The sequence below is a fragment of the Oryctolagus cuniculus genome, chromosome 2, assembly GCF_964237555.1.
Source record: "Oryctolagus cuniculus chromosome 2, mOryCun1.1, whole genome shotgun sequence".
Taxonomy (NCBI): Eukaryota; Metazoa; Chordata; class Mammalia; order Lagomorpha; family Leporidae; genus Oryctolagus; species Oryctolagus cuniculus.
Genome location: NC_091433.1, coordinates 91,607,232 through 91,619,137, shown reverse-complemented (window position 1 = coordinate 91,619,137; position 11,906 = coordinate 91,607,232). Strand labels below are relative to the sequence as shown.

At 55.0% G+C, this 11,906-nt stretch overlaps 1 long non-coding RNA gene across 1 annotated transcript; it reads left to right on the top strand.

Moving 5' to 3' along the window:
• The first annotated feature begins 3,167 nt into the window (after window positions 1-3,167).
• LOC127487280 (uncharacterized) lies at window positions 3,168-11,386 on the top strand. Its single transcript, XR_007913988.2, has 4 exons — window positions 3,168-3,280; window positions 4,598-4,777; window positions 7,268-7,373; window positions 11,249-11,386. It is a non-coding gene; the product is annotated as an uncharacterized lncRNA (long non-coding RNA).
• The last annotated feature ends 520 nt before the right edge of the window (window positions 11,387-11,906 follow it).

Here is an 11,906-nt window from a genome sequence, read left to right as displayed (position 1 = left end):
TGGTTTTGGATCCCAAACAGGGGACAAGTATCTCCAGTCGTGTGTTGTGATGGAAAACCGTTTCACATGTGCGCTCCTTCTTGGCCCGAGCAAATTCAAGCCGGGGGCGAACTTCAGGCTCCGCCGAGCGGCTCCTTGAGTCCTGATGCCAAGGAACGCGACACCTGCGCTGCACGCATGGCCCTGGGGCTCCCGCGGCTGCGCCCGTCACCCACGCTCTGGGTCTCTGCCCCGTCCGCCTCTCCTCCGGTCTCGCCGCATTTCCCTCTCCAGCGACCCCACGCGCACCGAAGCCCATCAGTCCGTGGTTTTCTTGCTTCCAGGGCTGCTCAGCCAGCTGGCTGTACCCTGTGCCCCAGGAGCACCGTTCCAGCCCCGCCTCTGCTCTGTTTCAGCTTCTCCTTGGCTGCCTCCTCCTCCCGCTTAGCTCTGCACACTTTGTCTGCTCTCTTCCTCCAGCGAGGGAGGCTCCCTCCTCTCTGCGCGACAGTCATCCCGGGCCAACAGAGCCCCAGCTTGAAGAAGAGGAAGAGGTGGACCAAGGGTCAAGAGAAGCACAGGGCAGGACTGCCTCCAAGGGCATTGCCGCTGCTGGGATCGCTGTGTGAGGCTGGGCAATGCTAGCCTGTGTGCAGGGCCCACAGCACAGAGATGCACCTGCAGACCTCTGGGGGCTGTGGGGCTTGCTGCGGCCACTTTCAGGGGAAGCATGAAGGTGGTGATATTTGGGGGCCTGTGCTGTGGCGTAATAGGCTAAGCCACTGCCTGCAGCGCCGGCATTCCATATGGGCGCCGGTTCTAGTCCCAGCTGCTCCACTTTTGATCCAGCTCTCTGCTATGGCCTGGGAAAGCAGTAGAAGATGGCCCAAGTCCTTGGGCCCCTGCACCCATGTGGGAGACTGGAAAGAAACTTCTGGTTCCTGGCTTCAGATCCACCCAACTTTGGCTGTTGTGGCCTTTTGGGGGAGTGATCCAGCCATGGGAGGCCTCTCTCTGTCTCTCCCTCTCTTGGTCTGTAACTCTACCTCTCAAATAAAAAAAGTGCCAGGGTTTTCCCTGTAGACCTAGGAAGACAGAGTGTGGCCACAGGGAGTCTACTGAAAATCAAGCCTTGTCTCTAGTCTCTTTCAGCTTCTGTAAGACGTGGGAAATGTGGGAGGGACCTGCAGCCCTGGCCTTGACTCTGGCCACCATGGCTGAGCACCCTATGGGATGAGGATCACGGGAGAGATTTAAGGGAGAAGGCACTGGGCGGTGTGAGACCAACACCATAGGTAGCTCCGAAAGGAGATGGTCGAGAGAGCAGTCTGAAGAGTGGCCTGGGAGGTCCCAGGACAGGTGACGTTCCAGGGAAGACGGGAAGAAAGACACTGAGGAAACAACGTAGCCGCCTACCTGGCTGGCACAGGGGTGCAGGTCCCGGGAGTGCTTGTACAGCGGGAGCACGAGCAGAGTGGGAAGTCCTTGACCTCCAAAAGAGGAGGGCCTGGGACCTGCTTGCTCCCTGTTTCTGCTGCCGCGGCCGCAGTGGGGACAGTCAAGTGCTGACCCCGGGGCCTGGCTCTCTGGGTGGCCTTGCTGAGCGGGGCTGGCCCTTCAGCCCGTCGCACGCACTTGTTGGTTCCATGAGAATGGAGCACTTTCTGAGTTTTTTTTAAAGCCATTGCATTTGGAGGTGTCTTTTTTCTTAGAATGGCTTAGCTCAAGTAAACCCAATGAGCTGTGTACAACTGAAAGACCTCGTTCTGCAGCGAAGAGGAAAGAGATCCAGAGAGCCAAGGTGCTTAGCAAAAGGCTAAGGGGCCGGGTGGGACCAGAGCCCGGGTCTCCGAGTGTCGCCAGGGAGTTCCTCCTTCTCCTGTATCTTCCTGTCCGAGCACAGAGCCCGTCGAATCCTAGTGAGCGTATTCTTTTCCACCAAAGAGTAATCTTCCACCTGGCAGTGAAACCAAAGACAGCAAAGGCAGACTTCCACTCCCAGGCAGCTTCGCACTCCAGATTGTCTGAGACTTGGGTCAGCCCCATCCCCAGTGGCGGGGTGTGTGTGTGTGTGTGTGTGTGTGTTCCTTCCTCTCCTGTTTAGACAGCACCAAGTCACTCAAACAGAGTGGATGTATGGCTGAGTGTCTCCCTCTGTGGCTCTTGGTCAGCCACGGCCACATGGCCACTCTGCAGACCACAGACCACAGGGCAGCCTGGAGGAAGACCCCTCTTCCCCCAGTTTGTCCCTGTCCATGCGTGTGTCACGGCCGCTGGATCTGCTCCTTGAGATGATCTCTTACATCCGCAAGGCTTTCCTGTCTTCCAGAATGTTCTCTCTTCTTCGGGCTTTTAGCTGGCACAGGCATTGGAACACTGTTGGGAGGAGATCCCAAATAAACTTCAGCCACTTCCAGTGTGCTTTGCCCACCTCCTGGTGGGCACTGTTGGCTTCTGTGTGCCCTGATGTTAGCACAAACAGACAGGACGTGGCCAGACTTGGGTCAGCTGTGGCCTGTGCAGCTGGGCTGGCCCCCTGTCTTACCGAGGATGTGACAAACCCAATCATTTCATCTTGCACGCTTCATGCATTCCACACGCTGAGTCACCACAAGCCCAGAAGGTCACGGTGCCCGTCAGCGCTCTCCAGAGGCATGGCGCCCGCGGGATATGCCCAGGCCGACAGAAAGAATTCACTGTAGGGCGCGGCCCAGACCAGCAGAGGGGGGGAATTCGCAGGTCTTCTTTGACTAATTGACTAAGCCCCACCCACAGCAGGGTGGGCAATCTGCTTCACTAGAAGCCTTGGTTTAAATGTGAATATCACTGTGGCATAGAAGGTAAAGCTGCCTCCTGCAGTGCCGGCATCCCATATAGGCTTTGGTTCAAGTTCTGGCTGCTCCACTTCTGATACAGCTCTCTGCTGTGGCCTGGGAAAGCAGTAGAAGATGGCTTGTGTGTGTGTGTGTGTGTGTGTGTGTGAGAGAGAGAGAGAGAGAGAGAGAGAGGGAGATAGAGGGAGAGAGAGAGTCTTCCATCCACTGGTTCACTCCCCAGTTGGCCTCAATGGCTGGAGCTGAGCTGATCTGAAGCCAGGAGTCAGGAGCTTCTTCTGGGTCTCCCACGTGGGTGCAGGGGCCCAAGGACCTGGGCCATCTTCCACTGCTTTACCAGGCCATAGCAGACAGCTGGACAGCTAGAGGAGAGCTGGGACTCGAACCAGCGCCCACAGGCCGATGCCGCAGGTGCAATCTTAGCCTGCTACGCCGCAGCGCCGGCCCCATCACCGAGCCTTTGACAGGTATATATCGGGAACGACATGATGAATACAAACGGAAGTCTCGTGCTCGGCGTGGCCAGCCTGAGCTCAGCCTCCGTGTATTCCTTCTCCTCTTGGGAGGAAGGGGCAGGCAGATTCCAGGAGCCCTGAGGCTACAACCCAGAGAGTCCTGTGTCCCGAGTGCGGCGGGGGTCCCTGAACAGCTCCTAGACTTCTGTGATTACTCTGGCCAAGTGCCGGCAGCCCAGGAGAGGGTCACGTACCAGCAGACGGTGGTCCTGTGCCCCTCCCCAGGAGACACAAACAGCTGCTCGGCACAGGCCAGCAAGAAGATCGGAACCCACAGCCTCCGGCAACAGGAGACTAAGCCTACCCACAGCCTCACCCAGCCTGTGCATTCTTTGGTTCACTCTCTTCAAATGTACACAACAGCAGGGGCTGGGCCACGTGGAAGGCAGAAGCCAGGAGTTCCCCCTGGGTCTTCCACGCAGGTGGCAGGACCCAAGGACTTGAACCCCTCACCTGCTGCCTCCCGTAGTGTGCATTAGCAGGGAGCTGGACCAGAAGTGGAAGGCGGGACTCAATCCCAGGCGCTCTGATACAGAACGTGGTTGTCAGGGGCCAGCGCTGTGGCAAAGTGGGTAAAGCTGCCATCTGCAGCGCTGGCATCCCATATGGGTGCCAGTTCAAGTCCTGGCTGCTCCACTTCCAATCCAGCTCTCTGCTGTGGCCTGGGAAAGCAGTAGAGGATGGCCCAAGTCCTTGGGCCCCTGCACCCATGTGGGAGACCCAGAGGAAGCTCCTGGCTCTTGGTTTCAGATCGTCACAGCTCTGCCCTTTGTGGTTAACTGGGCAGTAAACCAGCGGAGGGAAGACCTCTCTCTCTCCCTCTCTCTCTCTCTCTCTCTTCACCTCTCTTTTTCTCTCTGTATAACTCTGACTTTCAAATAAATAAATCATTAAAAAAAAGGATGTGGTTGTCCCAGGTGGTGGGTTAACCCGCTGCACTGCAGCGCCCACCCCACACCTGCTGTTTTAAGCCACTGAATTTGTGGTCATTTGCTGTGCAGTGCAGAAAACACTGCAAAGTTTCAAAGGGGGAGATGGAGTTGCAAGAATACTTGGCAAGAGTGCATGGCTTCCCCAGTGCTTTGCCTCTTCCTCATGTCTGTGACCTTGCTGTTGTCCTACTGAGAGGGATGGGGTGCCTTTTCCCCTCTCTGCGACTTGGGCGTGGGCCAATGGGGAATGGGACAGCTATGGCAGTGTGTCCAGTCCAAGCCTTGGCCTTGCACACATCTGTTTATCCTTCTCTGTCTTTGCCGTCCCCATGGAAAGAACCAGCGGCAGGTGGCTGGCTTGAAGATGATGAGAAGCAGGTGCAGCAGAAGTGGGTCCTGCTGGCTCACAGACCTGAGGGAGTGACAGAGATGCCTCAGCCCTGCCCCTGGAAGCAAAACACAGCAGCTGAGCCTGAGGCTTTAATCCCACACAGCTAGCCCGCACCGCACGGCACCTGTGAGTACAGTGGACTGCTGCTTCAGGTCACTGGGCCTTTGAAGCTGCTCCTTCTGCAGTATCTTTGTGCCGAGCACTAACCTTTACGATTACTTAGATGACAAACTTGTGGTGCTCAGCCTGAGGGAAGAGTGTAGGGAAACATGAGAAGGTATAGTGAGAAAAATAGGAAGGTTTCTCTGAAGAGGTGACATTTAGTATTTCACCCAAAATCTTGGGTGAAAGCTAACTAAACCAAAGGATGTTGGAGTGAGACGAAGAGTATCGCAGGCACTGAGAGTAGCAGGTGCAGGTCCTGCCCGAGTGGGAAGTCCTTAGTGTGTTGAAGGACTGAAGGATGGCTGTTGGGCTGAGCCAAGAGACATGGACTGAGAAAGATAGATGACCAACAGATGACTGACAGATAGATGATAGACATAGATGATAGGTGTAGATGGATGATACATTATATATAGAGAGATGATAAGTAGATGTATGATAGAGATGATAGGTAGATAATGTAGAGGGCCGGCGCCGCGGCTCACTAGGCTAATCCTCCGCCTAGCGGCGCCGGCACACCAGGTTCTAGTCCCGGTCGGGGCGCCGGATTCTGTCCCGGTTGCCCCTCTTCCAGGCCAGCCCTCTGCTGTGGCCAGGGAGTGCAGTGGAGGATGGCCCAGGTGCTTGGGCCCTGCACCCCATGGGAGACCAGGAAAAGCACCTGGCTCCTGGCTCCTGCCACCGGATCAGCGCGGTGCGCCGGCCGCAGCGCGCTGGCCGCGGCGGCCATTGGAGGGTGAACCAACGGCAAAGGAAGACCTTTCTCTCTGTCTCTCTCTCTCACTGTCCACTCTGCCTGTCCAAAAAAAATAAAAAAAAAAGAAAAATAAAAAAAAAAGAGATGATAGGTAGATAATGTAGATAGATGATAAGTAGACAGAGTAGACAAATATAGATGATAGATATACACAGATGATAAGTGTATATGTGACAGATATAGATAGATAATTACAAATAGAATAGATTATAGATATAGATAGATAGATGTTAGGTGGGTAGATTACAGATCGAATAGACAATAAATATACATAGATGGATGATAGATATAGACAGATGATAGGGAGATAGCTGATAGATAATAGATTAGAGATAGATAGATGTTAGGTGGGTAGGTTACAGATAGAATAGACAATAAATATACATAGATGGATGATAGATATAGACAGATGATAGGGAGATAGCTGATAGATAATAGATTAGATAGAGATAGATAGATGTTAGGTGGGTAGGTTACAGATAGAATAGACAATAAATATACATAGATGGATGATAGATATAGACAGATGATAGGGAGATAGCTGATAGATAATAGATTAGATAGAAATAGATATATAGATACATAGATGTTAGGTAGATAGCTTATAAATAGAATAGGTGATAGGTATACATAGATTATAGGTCGATAGATGATATAGATCAATGACAGGGAGCTAGCTCATAGGAAATATATAGAGAGAGATGATAGGGATATAAAGATGTTAGGTAGGTATAGACGATAGATGATACATAGACAAATACAGATGATAGGGAGAGAGAGAGAGAGAGAGAGAGAGAGAGAGAGAGAGTTGAGTTACATGCAGTGAATATGAAGAGCTAGACAGGAGATCCACCCCAGTGTGCCTAGCAGCCCAGTTAAACATTTTGTTTCTTCTCCTCCTCCTCCTCCTCTTCCTCCTCCTCCCTCCCCTCCCCTTCCTTCCTCTTTCATCAGTGATGATGCAGACTCTGTTGGGAGTGATAAATTAGGGGGTGCCAGGAGCACATTTTCACCTCTGAACACACCACTCGAGGTGGTGTGAGAATGGACATCCATGGGGCAAGCGTAGTGCTGGGAGACGGGATGAGAGGTTGGCTTATGAGTCTTGGAGCGGGGAGAGAACAGTGACTTAGAGGATAGCGGTGCAGGGGGTGGAGGAGCCTGAAAAGAGAGGCCTTGGTGATGGAGGAGACGGAGGCTGGGGAGGCGGCGGCGGAGGTGTCTGCCATGCGTCTGGTGTGAGTCACTGGGCACTCTGGATGCAGTGACTGGCAGGAAGCAAACTGGGGGGGGGGGGCGGAGAACCGGCGGACATCCCGGGTTCTGAGCCTGCAGCATCGGGCAAGCGAGTGTCTTTGAGTACAGGTTTTTTAATCCGCCAAATAGGAATGATACCGCTATTTGAGGATAGTTGAGAAGATAAAATAGGACTGTGCGTGCGAGGAGCTCTGCAAACCGGAACCCACAGCTGGAGGTAGGGGAGTTGTAGCAGAGATGGGAGTGGCGGGTGAGGGAACAGAGCTGATGAGCTCCATGGGTCAGCACACGAGCTGACCCTGAGCCCAGCGCATGTGGTCTCTGTGGGGGAAAATCAGCGGAGGGAAGGGAAGGAGCCAAACCTGGAGACCTCAGCAGGGACTGTTTTCTCGTAAGCAGCTATGCCCCTGCAGCTCTGCTCTCGGTAATTGTTTCAGGCTGGGCGGAGGAGAGTTCCCACCCCTGACTACCCTTGATAGGACACACGGTCTCCATGAGCCCAAACCGGGCCAGGCCTTCTGCACACCGTGGAAAATCCTTGAGGTGAGACCCTGCTGGTGAGAATCCGGAGCTGGGTGGCCCTGGGCGCTGACGCAGTCCGGCTGTGCAGGGTTGCGCAAGTCCGAGCTGCTGGGGGGAGCATCGTCGGGGTTTCGGGCTGCACTCTGCACACCGCAGGCTCCCCCGGGAGGTTGATCAATGGTGGCTTTTGTGTTTTTAAAAACTCCTGCCCTGTTTTGCCCGTGTGAGAGCCGAGGGCTGTGAGAGAAGGGGCCAGTGGAGGGCTCAGTTGCGGGAGGTGTACACTGGGCTCTCATAGGAGTTGCCTTAAGCCTGTGCCTAGGGGAGGATTTGTCCACCAAGTTAGCTGCTCATACCCACTCTTCTGTATGTGAGCCTAGCTTCCCTCTTCTCCCTCCCAGAGGGATCCCAGACACTGTTCCAGAAACAGCTACTTTATTTTTTTTATATTTTTATTTTTTTGTTTGAGAGGCAGAGTCACAGACAGAGAGAGGGAGAGAGACAGAGTGAGGGCACTCCCCAAATGGCTGCAATGGCTGGAGCTGGGCTGATCTGAAGCCAGGAAACAGGAACTTCCTCCAGGTCTCCCTGGGCCGTACTCTGTTGTTTTCCCAAGTGTGTTAGCAGGGAGCTGGCTCGGAAGAGGAGCAGCCGGAACATGAACCAGCGCCTATATGGGTGGAGGCTCAGCCTACCGCGCCACAGCGCCGGCCCCAACAGATACTGTAGTCAGGTCACTGCTTGCCCTGCAAGGCCTCCATCGCCGGCTGTGCATTCAGGTCCACACATCTCCCCCTGGGCAGGGCCTCTGGCCCCGCACGGGTGGGCACTGTGATTCCGGCGCGATGCACTGGTCTAAGAATCTCAGCTCTGCCTGTGCCCTGTAGGGTCCTTGAGCAAACCAAGCCACCGTGGGGGAATCTCCCTCTGCTTGTCTGCAGGAAGACACAGCATGCGGCCAGCACCTTGACAGGGCAGAGATTCCCTCGCAGAAGCACATGGCACAGCGGCCGCCCGCAGGGGGCGCCTCCGGAGCCATTGCTGGAGGGGGACCGGCGTAGTCGGATTCTGAGCATCTCTGGGTTCTGCAGAGCAGGGGTCTGGGTTGTAACCTGTTTGAAGCCAACTGCCGCTTCCGTGTTCCTGCAGCAGGGGCGGCAGTGGGGGTGGGGCAGAGCTGCTGTGAGGAGCCCCCCTAAAGGACCGGGGCACGGCAAGAGCTGAGTGAGCCTGGAAAAGCAAGGGGGCAGTGAAGAGGGGAAAGTGCAGGGGGGAAGGTGGCAGAAGGCAGAGGGAGCCTCAGCAGGCACCAGCAATCAATCAGGTCTGCGGATCAATCGATCTGCAGGTGCAAAGGGAGACCCAAGTGGTGTGAAGGCGCAGGGAGAGCAGCACGGGCTCCAGGACGGGATGGGTTTGGTCCTTACCCCGAGCCATTCTGAGTGAGAGTATTCATAGTGCTCAAAAAAAAAAAAAAAAAAAAAGCCCCATTTCCCATCTCCAGCTTCCCACTGGAGTGTCTGGGTTGCACGGCCACAGGGCTGTGTGTGAGGAGGAGCTGGGTTACGCAGAAGCAGCCTGCAGGAGCCAAGTGGCCAGACCTGCTGGGAGTCATGGCTGCTTCCCTCGGCAAATATTATTTTTAGCAGGAAAGCCTTGGGCAGACAGCAGCGTGCGGCTCCAGCTATGTTGGAAGAAGGTGTTAGGGTTTTGGTCAGGCTGCACGAAGCCTCAATCAAGTAGCAAGTTCAAGAGCAACCTCCCGGAGCAGGAAGCGGGAGTAGAAGATGGAATGCTATTGAGCAGAAGCCCCTGGCTGGAACCGTGGAGAGGTGGGGTTCCTCCCCAGGACCCCCCCACCCAGTCTCCCACCTCTGAATGACTGATAGCTGTTTACTCCTTGTGATTTGACTTGAATGCAGGCCAGACCCTCTGGCTAAGGAAGCCAAAGCAGTCCAGGTGGGCTCTTAATCAGACTCCGGTGCTGGGGGGCGGGGAGGCTGGTCCAACCCCAGGTGGGAGGTGAGCTGGTGGCAGGGTTGCTGTCTCTGAGAATGGGCACACGGCCACATCTCCCTGGGTCTGGAAGAGATTTACAGATGATTTGGTCTCTGGAGGGTCTCCCAGTTGGAATCACCTTGGTCAACGTGGGTGGCCCGGGGAAATCTATGCAGTTGCCATGGTAATCGGAAACCGGCAGGCCCAGAGCGTCAAACCTATCCCTTGGCAGGTGAGTAGCAAGGATGTGAGGGGGCTCTGGGAGGGGGCAACCCCTGCCTCTCACACCGGAGCGCACCCCCTTGGCCACACCCCACCCCTTGCCCTGCTGGAGTTGTCCTAGGCTTTCAAGTCCTCGATAGCACAGCACAGCACAGCAGTCAGCCCTCAGCCTGTGGGGAACACGTGGGGGCCCCAAGTTGCTCTCTGCAGCTGGCACTGATAGGTCACAGCGGGGACCTCCAGCACCTGCAGGTCCTCTGCTCCCCGGGAGACTCTGCCCCTTTGGGGCCCCTGCCCAGCGACCCCTGAGCAGACCTTAAATATCGAGTTTCCTCTGCACAGCTCCAACCCGGTTCTTTCTAAAGGACTTTGAGTGTCTGTTGCTTATGGTGACTTTTATTCTCCGTTGGACACTAGAAAGCTGCCGTATCCACTAGAGGAACATGCTACCTTTAGGTCAGAGGGCATTGAACACTGACAGACCGACGCACCTTCCAATTTCATAAATCGGGGCAGGCATTGTGGCGTACTGAGTTAGGCTGCCACCTGCAGCGCTGGCTTCCCTTACAAATGCAGGTTCAAGTCCCGGCTGCTCCACTTCTGATCCAGCTCCCTGCTAATGCACCTGGGAAAGCAGCAGAAGATGGCCCAAGTACTTGGGCTCCTTCACCTGTGTAGGAGACCAAGAAGAAGCTCCTGGCTCCTGGATTTGGCTTGGTCCAGCCCTGGCCATTGCCACCATTTGGGGAGTGAACCAGCAGATGGAAGATTCTCTCTCTCTCTCTCTCTCTCTCTCTCTCATAAGTAAGCAAATAATACTGCAAAGGAAGAAAATGGCCACTGGCCAGAGGTGGGCTTAGCCTAATATTTGTAGTGCCCAGTCCGTCCATGGCTCCGGGCTTAGCCCTGATGTCCGTGCACCTGCATAGGTTTTCTCTGAAGGAAGACTGGCCAGGAAGGGACAGGTGGCTGAGCATCCCGCTGTGGGGGCAAGGTTCATGTCTGCTCGGTGTCAGGGGACCTCCCCGAGCCAAGCCCCTGGCTCCCGCCTGGCCGACCCTGTCCTTTATCTGCAACCCGGTGCCTTCTTGCTGTGGAGGATTCGAGTTTCTGCAGACGGGGCCTGCGTGCCTCCCTAGAGCTGCTCCTGCATCCTGAGCAAACGTTTCCTCCCGTGCTCCAACCCATCTTTTGCGAGAAGCACTGCATGCCCATTCTGCAGACGAGGAGACTGAGGCTCGGGGAAATCTGTCAGTGCGCCCAGGATCAGCTGGCTGGTAGGCAGCCTGCAAGGGCCGGTGCTCAGTGCCCTTACGAGGTGGCGACATCGCAGCAGCTCCCCCTTCATCTCTGACGTGAGAACGGGGTTGTGCCCGGTCCACCGCGGCAGGCTGTTGAGATGGCTTAGAAAAGACAGCAAAGAGGTCAGAAAAACCGAGACAGCCCAGGGAAGCCAGGGAAGGAAGGTAGAGGAGCCTCGTTTGAGGTACACAGTAAATGTGCACTCAACAAAGGTAGACCAGATGGTTGAGACCCAGAGGCGAAGGTGGTCCAACCCTGGGAACTGAGAGTGGGAGTGCAGAGGAGGGAGACTTGCAGAAACCTGAAAGAAGCACAATGTAGAATGAACAGAAGCATATGGGCGCCGGTTCAAGTCCTGGCTGCTCCACTTCCAGTCCAGCTCCCTGCTAATGCGCCTGGGAAAGCAGTAGAAGATGGCCCAAGTGCTTGGACCCCTGCACCCACGTGGGAAGAAGCTCCTGGCTCCTGGCTTCAGATCAGCCCAACTCTGGCCATTGTGGTCATTTGGGAAGTGAAACATTTGGGAAGTGAACCAGCAGATGGAAGACCTCTCTCTCCTTCTCTCTGTCTCTCTCTCTCTGTAACTATACCTCTCAAAAAATTAATAAATTCTCTAAAAAAAATAAAAAGACTCAACAAAAGGAAGTATTGCTGTTTCAGAGCTTGTACATTTGAGAGAGGCTAAGAGTCAGCATGGACGAAATGATAAATCTCTCCAGACAAAACTGGACAAGGGTGTGTGACGAGTCCATAATGCAGGGCCACATCTTCTGTCTGCCTTTGAGGCCACAGCCAGGCATTGTGCAGAGACACCATGGGGCCGATTCCGGGGTTCTGCGCACCGCGTTCACCTGAGGGTGTGCCAGACTCCTCCCTCCGGAGCTCTTTGGCACGTCCTCGCTCTGTGCTTTTCGGGGTTCAGGCAGCTGCCAGCTTGATAGTGAACTGCAGGACGCCTGCATGCATTTACATGCAATCAGGGAGCCTAAGTGGTCCACCGTGGAGGCTGCCGAAGCGCCTTGGAAACGCCTT